The sequence below is a fragment of the Chamaea fasciata genome, unplaced genomic scaffold (genome assembly GCF_029207755.1).
Source record: "Chamaea fasciata isolate MVZ Bird 193981 ecotype frontalis unplaced genomic scaffold, bChaFas1.0.hap1 SCAF_3, whole genome shotgun sequence".
NCBI lineage: Eukaryota > Metazoa > Chordata > Aves > Passeriformes > Sylviidae > Chamaea > Chamaea fasciata.
This window is the reverse complement of record NW_027094088.1, coordinates 100609454-100615447: the sequence shown is the minus strand read 5'-3', so window position 1 is coordinate 100615447 and position 5994 is coordinate 100609454. Positions and strand designations below refer to the sequence as shown.

Here is a 5994-nt window from a genome sequence, read left to right as displayed (position 1 = left end):
TATATTAAACTTCCAGCAACAAAGGTGACCTGTAAGAAGATTTTTTAATACCATGCTGTAGTGGGCTATGTGTGTAAATTAACCCCAAAATTAAATCTGTAAATGACTACCTAAGGCTTTCCCCTTCCAATTTTTCTGATACTCGGCAAAGAAGCTTTTAGTAATGTCTACTAATTTTTTTGACTGCAGATAATGCTGATAAAAAGAAGCAAATATTAGGAGATGACTGAATATACACCCTAAAATTTTTATCTGGTGCCCTGAAATCTCATATATGAGACTGTTTTTATTGAAGAATCACAGCAAATCTTCTTTTAGCAGTGGCAGCAGATGCTTGATTCCGTGAGTGTCAAATGTGTCTTCAACCACTGCTACAGTCAAGATCTCTGTATACCAAAGCACTCCTGTCTTCAGCATCTGCAGAAACAGACTGCAGCAGCAAACATCAATGAACACCAACACGTGCCTTGAATGTGTCCCCTGCAACTCCAGGGCTATTACTGCAATGAGCTAAAGCAGAACTTGGTGCACCAAGTTGGTAAGGTAACAAAGGTCACTTCCATGTAGTAAGGAGGATTGCTTTTTCTCTGAGTCAGTATATCTCACCAGCATGGATGGCAAATGGGGTGTGCAGAGTTGAACAGAATCCTCCTTTCAGACCACTGAATAACAACAGTGTCAATGTACTATGCCAAACATACCACTGCCAAAGCTTCTGTAGGGGATGTACTACCCAATGAAATTGGGCTGGCAAAGCTGTGTATTTTGACTCTAGTAACCCATCTCCTGTTCAACATTTTCATAGTGTCCTGAGTGTAGTTTAAAAATTAACTTCTACTGCAAGCAAACTGAAGTGAAATACAACCTAAATTCTTCATCTTCTTCTTAACTGCAAGCACAGATAACTTGTAATTCGCTGTTAAACACATATGTAAACCTCTGCAGAACGGAAGCCAAAGTAAAGAGTTCACTCTAGATACTGCATTCAAAACTGCTAAAGCATGAAGCAAAACATGGTCAGTTTATTTTCATTTTCCTTTAGATTTATGCAAATTAGCTTGAATAATTTCCAAATCTCATTTCTTACCAATAGGTGGCACCAACATTTTCTACTTGCTTCATGACACATTGCCAGTAGTGAGATTTAAAGTCTACCCCAGTGGTAAATTACCTACTAAATCATGATGAGTTCTGCACTGTTCCTTTCCCTGCAGATTGTGGCTGATCACTATGCAGTGGTACATATTTTGTTCTCCAAGCATTTCACAAACTCTGAGTGGGATGTTTTGCTAGATACATTACCAGTCATCCAGGCTGCTGTTCTCTTTCATGTTGTGGGAGTAATTTCAAAAATGTTTTTTTGGAGTCTGGCTTTATGGTGGTTTGTTTAGGTTCAGGGATTGGGGCCTTTTTTTATGTTTGATGGCTTTCTTTAGCATTTTGCACAAAGATGTTAGTGTATCAACGTTTTCTAAAAATGATCTTGCCTTTCCCCCTTTGCAGGTAATAAAAAAAATTGGAAAGTAGACTTTTAAAAAGGCAAGTTTGTTTGTTTGGGTTTTTTTGGTTGTTTTTTTCTTTTTTTTCCCCTGTTTCATGGTTGTAGGATTGCAGCCTTTACAGCCAAGATTCTACTGAAAGTAATTTAATAGCTATTCCCTAAAAAAATTCAGTCGTGAATTTTATAGTTGTTTTGGAGAATAGGGTACTAAAATGATGCAGGAAAAGTCACTGGAACCAAAAGCAAGAACAGCTTTGGCAAACTCAGTTAATTGATTGAGAGAATATTCACTGCCCTGTTTTAGTGGGGGAATCCTTGCTCCCAATGGACAGATCCACTGGAAGTAACATGTAATTCTTCATGAGAGTCCAAAGGTTTTCTTTGTAAATCATAATTTTCCTGTTCCAGATTAATCACCAATGGACAAAATAATTTAGTTTTCCAATTGAGATTCCCAGAAAAGATTGTTTCATTATTCTCTCCTTTCATAGTCATCATTACAAGAATGTGGTTTCAAAGTTGTAATAGTCATTTTGTGACTCATAATCCCAAATTCTGTAACTGTTTTATTTTTAGGGATGTGAGATTTGATTCACAGATTCTTTCCTATTCACCTGAATTCATGACACTTCTGGTCACGAAACAAGAATAATATTTCACCTAAATTTAAAGTCTAAAGCCTGCCTACCTACCAGCCTATATACACAAATCATTTCAAAGTGTTTATCAAGTTTGCTGTTCTGAGACATTGTGAAAACAGAGCCTATCCTATGGATGACTGCCAAGATTAATGAAAGTTTGGGCATCCAACAGCCATTTACATAGAAGCTGGTCTCCTTCTGATAAAATTTATGCCACTGACTTGCCACCTTTATGTCTTACTTATTCATAAATCAAACCAAACTTCTTCCCTGATTCTGCATCACCTTGCTGCAGTCTGAATATTCACTTCCCCAAGCTTCATATTCTCAGACTTGTCAGGTGCTTAGAGTAATTTCTCCAATCGAATGCCACATCTGCATATGCAACATGAGCCATGAGCTGGAGAAATACCTAAGAAAAAAAAACCCCATCAGTATTCTTTACATCTCTGGTAACCTTGTCATCAACTTCTGTTCATGCCGTACAGGTGTGTCTAAAATCTATTGCCAACATCTGAAAACGCCCTCTGACTTGAATTTAAATTCTTGAATTACTCTAGTGACTTCAGTGTTGTGCATGTGCCCCAAAATGGGAGACATTACCTTATCCAGACTTTTCAGGAAAGTCGATATATTTAAAATAGTCATTATCCCACTCCTTAAATGATTTAACATTTTGCTGGCCTTTATGCAGCCTTAATTAATGTTTCCTTTTTTTTTTTTTTTTGCTGAACAGTCTGGAGTTTTCCATTTCTCTACAAGTGAATTATTCCAAAACACACACCTATGGCTGAAACTTGTTTAATTTGGGATTCTAGGTTTCCACCCTGGATTGCAAAAGTAGACTGTGTGACGCAATATTGTTTTCAGCTGCAGACTTTGTAAAACAAGTATTGAGTAATCAGAATGTATCTTTATCCTTGTGTGTGCTTAGCAACCCTACAGGTCTGGATGACAAAAAGAATTTGCCCTTGGACAGCAGTTTAACAAGGCATCAAACAGTCTGGACGAAAAATAAAAACTTTGCTTATTTTTCACAATGAGTAGGGAATGAATAAAGAACGTCACAGTCACATTGGTTTATATTAGGGCAGGATTTTAAACTTTTCACTTTTAGATGTGGGCAGATGCTCTAGGGAGGTCTGGAAGCAGGAATGAGAAACTTCTGCATCCTATGGAGTAGCTGTCATAAGAACAGCTGTACAGACACAAGATATTTCTTGATCTTGCTGTTAGCACTATACAGATGTTCAATAATGATTGAAGGAAAAGGAAAAGGAAAAAAAAAAAAAAGAAAAAGAAAAAAACAGAAAAGAAAGAAAACCGGGAAGGGGAAGAGAACGAAAGGGGAAGAAAAAAAGAAAGAAAAGAAAATACTACTTAATATGCTTCCATATACTCCTCAAATGTATCATAAAAAACAATGGGATGAATATGACATAGAAACCAAAGTGGGTGTCATATTAAGGCTTGTCCAAGTAGTGATGCTTTCCAAGGAAGTCCATGAGGAATGTGCTTGTTAATGTCTCTGAAGTCCCACACTGTGTCCCAGAGTCCAGCAAGAAGACATAATGCAGTTGATATATACTCCATACAGAAATTAGATCGGAGGAGAAGATATCTGTGGTCATGGCACAGCTAGTGCTGAGGTGCCAGTGTTTAGGGAGTTTACATACTCAGGAGCAGAAGAGTGAGAAGGCACTCCCTTGAAGAGGACTTGTGTGTCCCTTAGTAGCACAACCTGTCTTCTTCTGCTGTTGGGAACCCAAAAACTGTTAGTGAAATGAGCTATGACAGTATTTAACTGATTTCACTGGTCTGAGGAGGCATCTGAAGTCAGAATTGTTGCTGACCTTGTTGTCCACTTCCTTGCACTGAGCCTCTGTTCAGACTGCAGGCAAGTCCTGCTCCCTCACAGCCACTCTGGGAAGGGCTCTGATTTGTCTGTCTGTTAATTCTGTAGGAACAAAAGGGGCGCATGAGGTCTTCTGGGTCAAGTACAGAGTACACCTTACAGCTCAAAGTGTTGTACTTTGACTGCAGAGCAGGGAAACACAGGTTTACAAATGCACTTTTTCCTTGTCTAGACTCTTGAATACTGCTAAAGGCAAGGAATGGCAAGGCCTAACAGCTCCCATCTCAAGCTCACAGTTAGAGTCATGTGTGCCTTCCAGAATAAATGTAATCACAGGACATGGGCTTCCCAGCTCACCCTGACTCACATTCTCCTGTGCTCAGAAAAGAGGATGGTTTTAGAAGAATTATGCACCAAAGATACAGTTTAGCACTTGGTAGGAAGAATTGCTGAAATTAAGTTCATACCCAATTTTGGAAGACAAATGCATCTAAAAATCTGCTGCCTACAGCTAAATAGAGCATGGTTCATGCAATCCATCTCCTCTGACTTTCACCATCTACACTCTAGGTGACTACACTAGAACTAGTAACTTTAGGCTCAAGAGGGGGAAATGGGTGCTTTTAAAGTGTGAGTCATCTGACCTATTTTAGATATCTCTGCTAGGAAGAGACAAATGAAGGTCTAAAGTGCCTATTTTTTTTTCTACTGATTCTTAAAGAAATTCAGAAAACTAGATAAGAAAGTATTCATGTAGGTGAATCTGACCTCACATATCCTGGAGCACCCACTGCTAAGTTGCAATGCACATTATCCAATTTAGGCAGTGACTGACATTTATAGCTTAACTAATAATCTATGTTGAGGTGGTACAGCTGGTTGGGAAGGAGCAAACAAGTAATTAAAGGAGTATATTTGCTTCCCCTTAATTCAGTCTGTGTGTGGTTCTGATTTGATGACTTTGTCAGAGATGCAGAAGTCTCTGCTAACCTAAGTCTCACAGCAGACAGAAATGTCTGCATGACAGCAGGCAGGAAAAAAATTGTATTTAAGAAAGTTAGTTTTGGCGGGGGGGGGGGGGGGGAGGGGGGTGCAGGGAAGGAATGAACACATACATAACTTAGGAAACTGCTCTGTCCACCAAATGTATCAACCCTCAAGGTGATCTTTCTAAGTCAGATGGCAATCCCCTAAGGAGCAAGGAAGGTGCTGGAGTTCCTGGGGCCATCTACAGAGTCAAGCCTCATCATCACATCAACTCTTCCAGCAACTGACAGGGTTAACTCACTCCCTGCCTCATCTGGATAGCAATGGCACTCCTGCAGGAGAGATTAGTGCATATCTCCCCTTGCTTCTGGGCAAGTACAGGGGATTCATTTAACACCTCTGAATTTTTCAGACTAAGAAGAAAGTTACTTCAGGAATAAAAAATCCTGAAGCAGTAGAAATCAGAACACTGGATGCTTGTTTGGATCTTCCATGTTTTACATGGCTCACATCTCACCAGATACCACAAATTTCATTAAAATGCTTCAGTAAAAGTTGCAACCTGAGCTGCTGCTTTCAAGGGTCTGTTATATCAAATTGCACAATGATGCCTCAGCTGTACATGCATTAATCTCACATTTTATAGGTTTTTCTAAGCCTTTCATTTTATTTTTAAATACTGTTATTTATTGCATTAGCTCACATGGTCTGCAATTTCTGTTTTCAAAAAATCTTGAAAACAACAAATGCAACTGCTTTAGTTTATAGTAATGTTGATTTAATATATGAGAGGATCTTCTTGTAACATCAGATCTATCTTATCCCATATTTGTGAAACTATTGTGGACTATTTGACATTGCTTTCTCTTGTCCATCTTTGTTTTCAGCAATATAATGTGAAATTAAATGTATTCATACCTTAAGCTCTTAAAAATGAAAGTCATCTTTGTATAGAATTTAAAGTAGTGATATCTTGGGTAGCTGCCCAAGTATTTCATCCATGGAAAAGT

The 5994-nt window shown here is 38.5% G+C and overlaps 1 long non-coding RNA gene across 1 annotated transcript; it reads right to left on the bottom strand.

Annotated features, from left to right (window-relative positions):
* Positions 1-2372: 2372 nt before the first annotated feature.
* On the bottom strand, positions 2373-4799 carry LOC136287853 (uncharacterized). Its single transcript, XR_010720384.1, has 3 exons — positions 4766-4799; positions 3996-4099; positions 2373-3896 (listed from the first exon to the last, which is right to left on the bottom strand). It is a non-coding gene; the product is annotated as an uncharacterized lncRNA (long non-coding RNA).
* Between the last annotated feature and the right edge of the window lie 1195 nt (positions 4800-5994).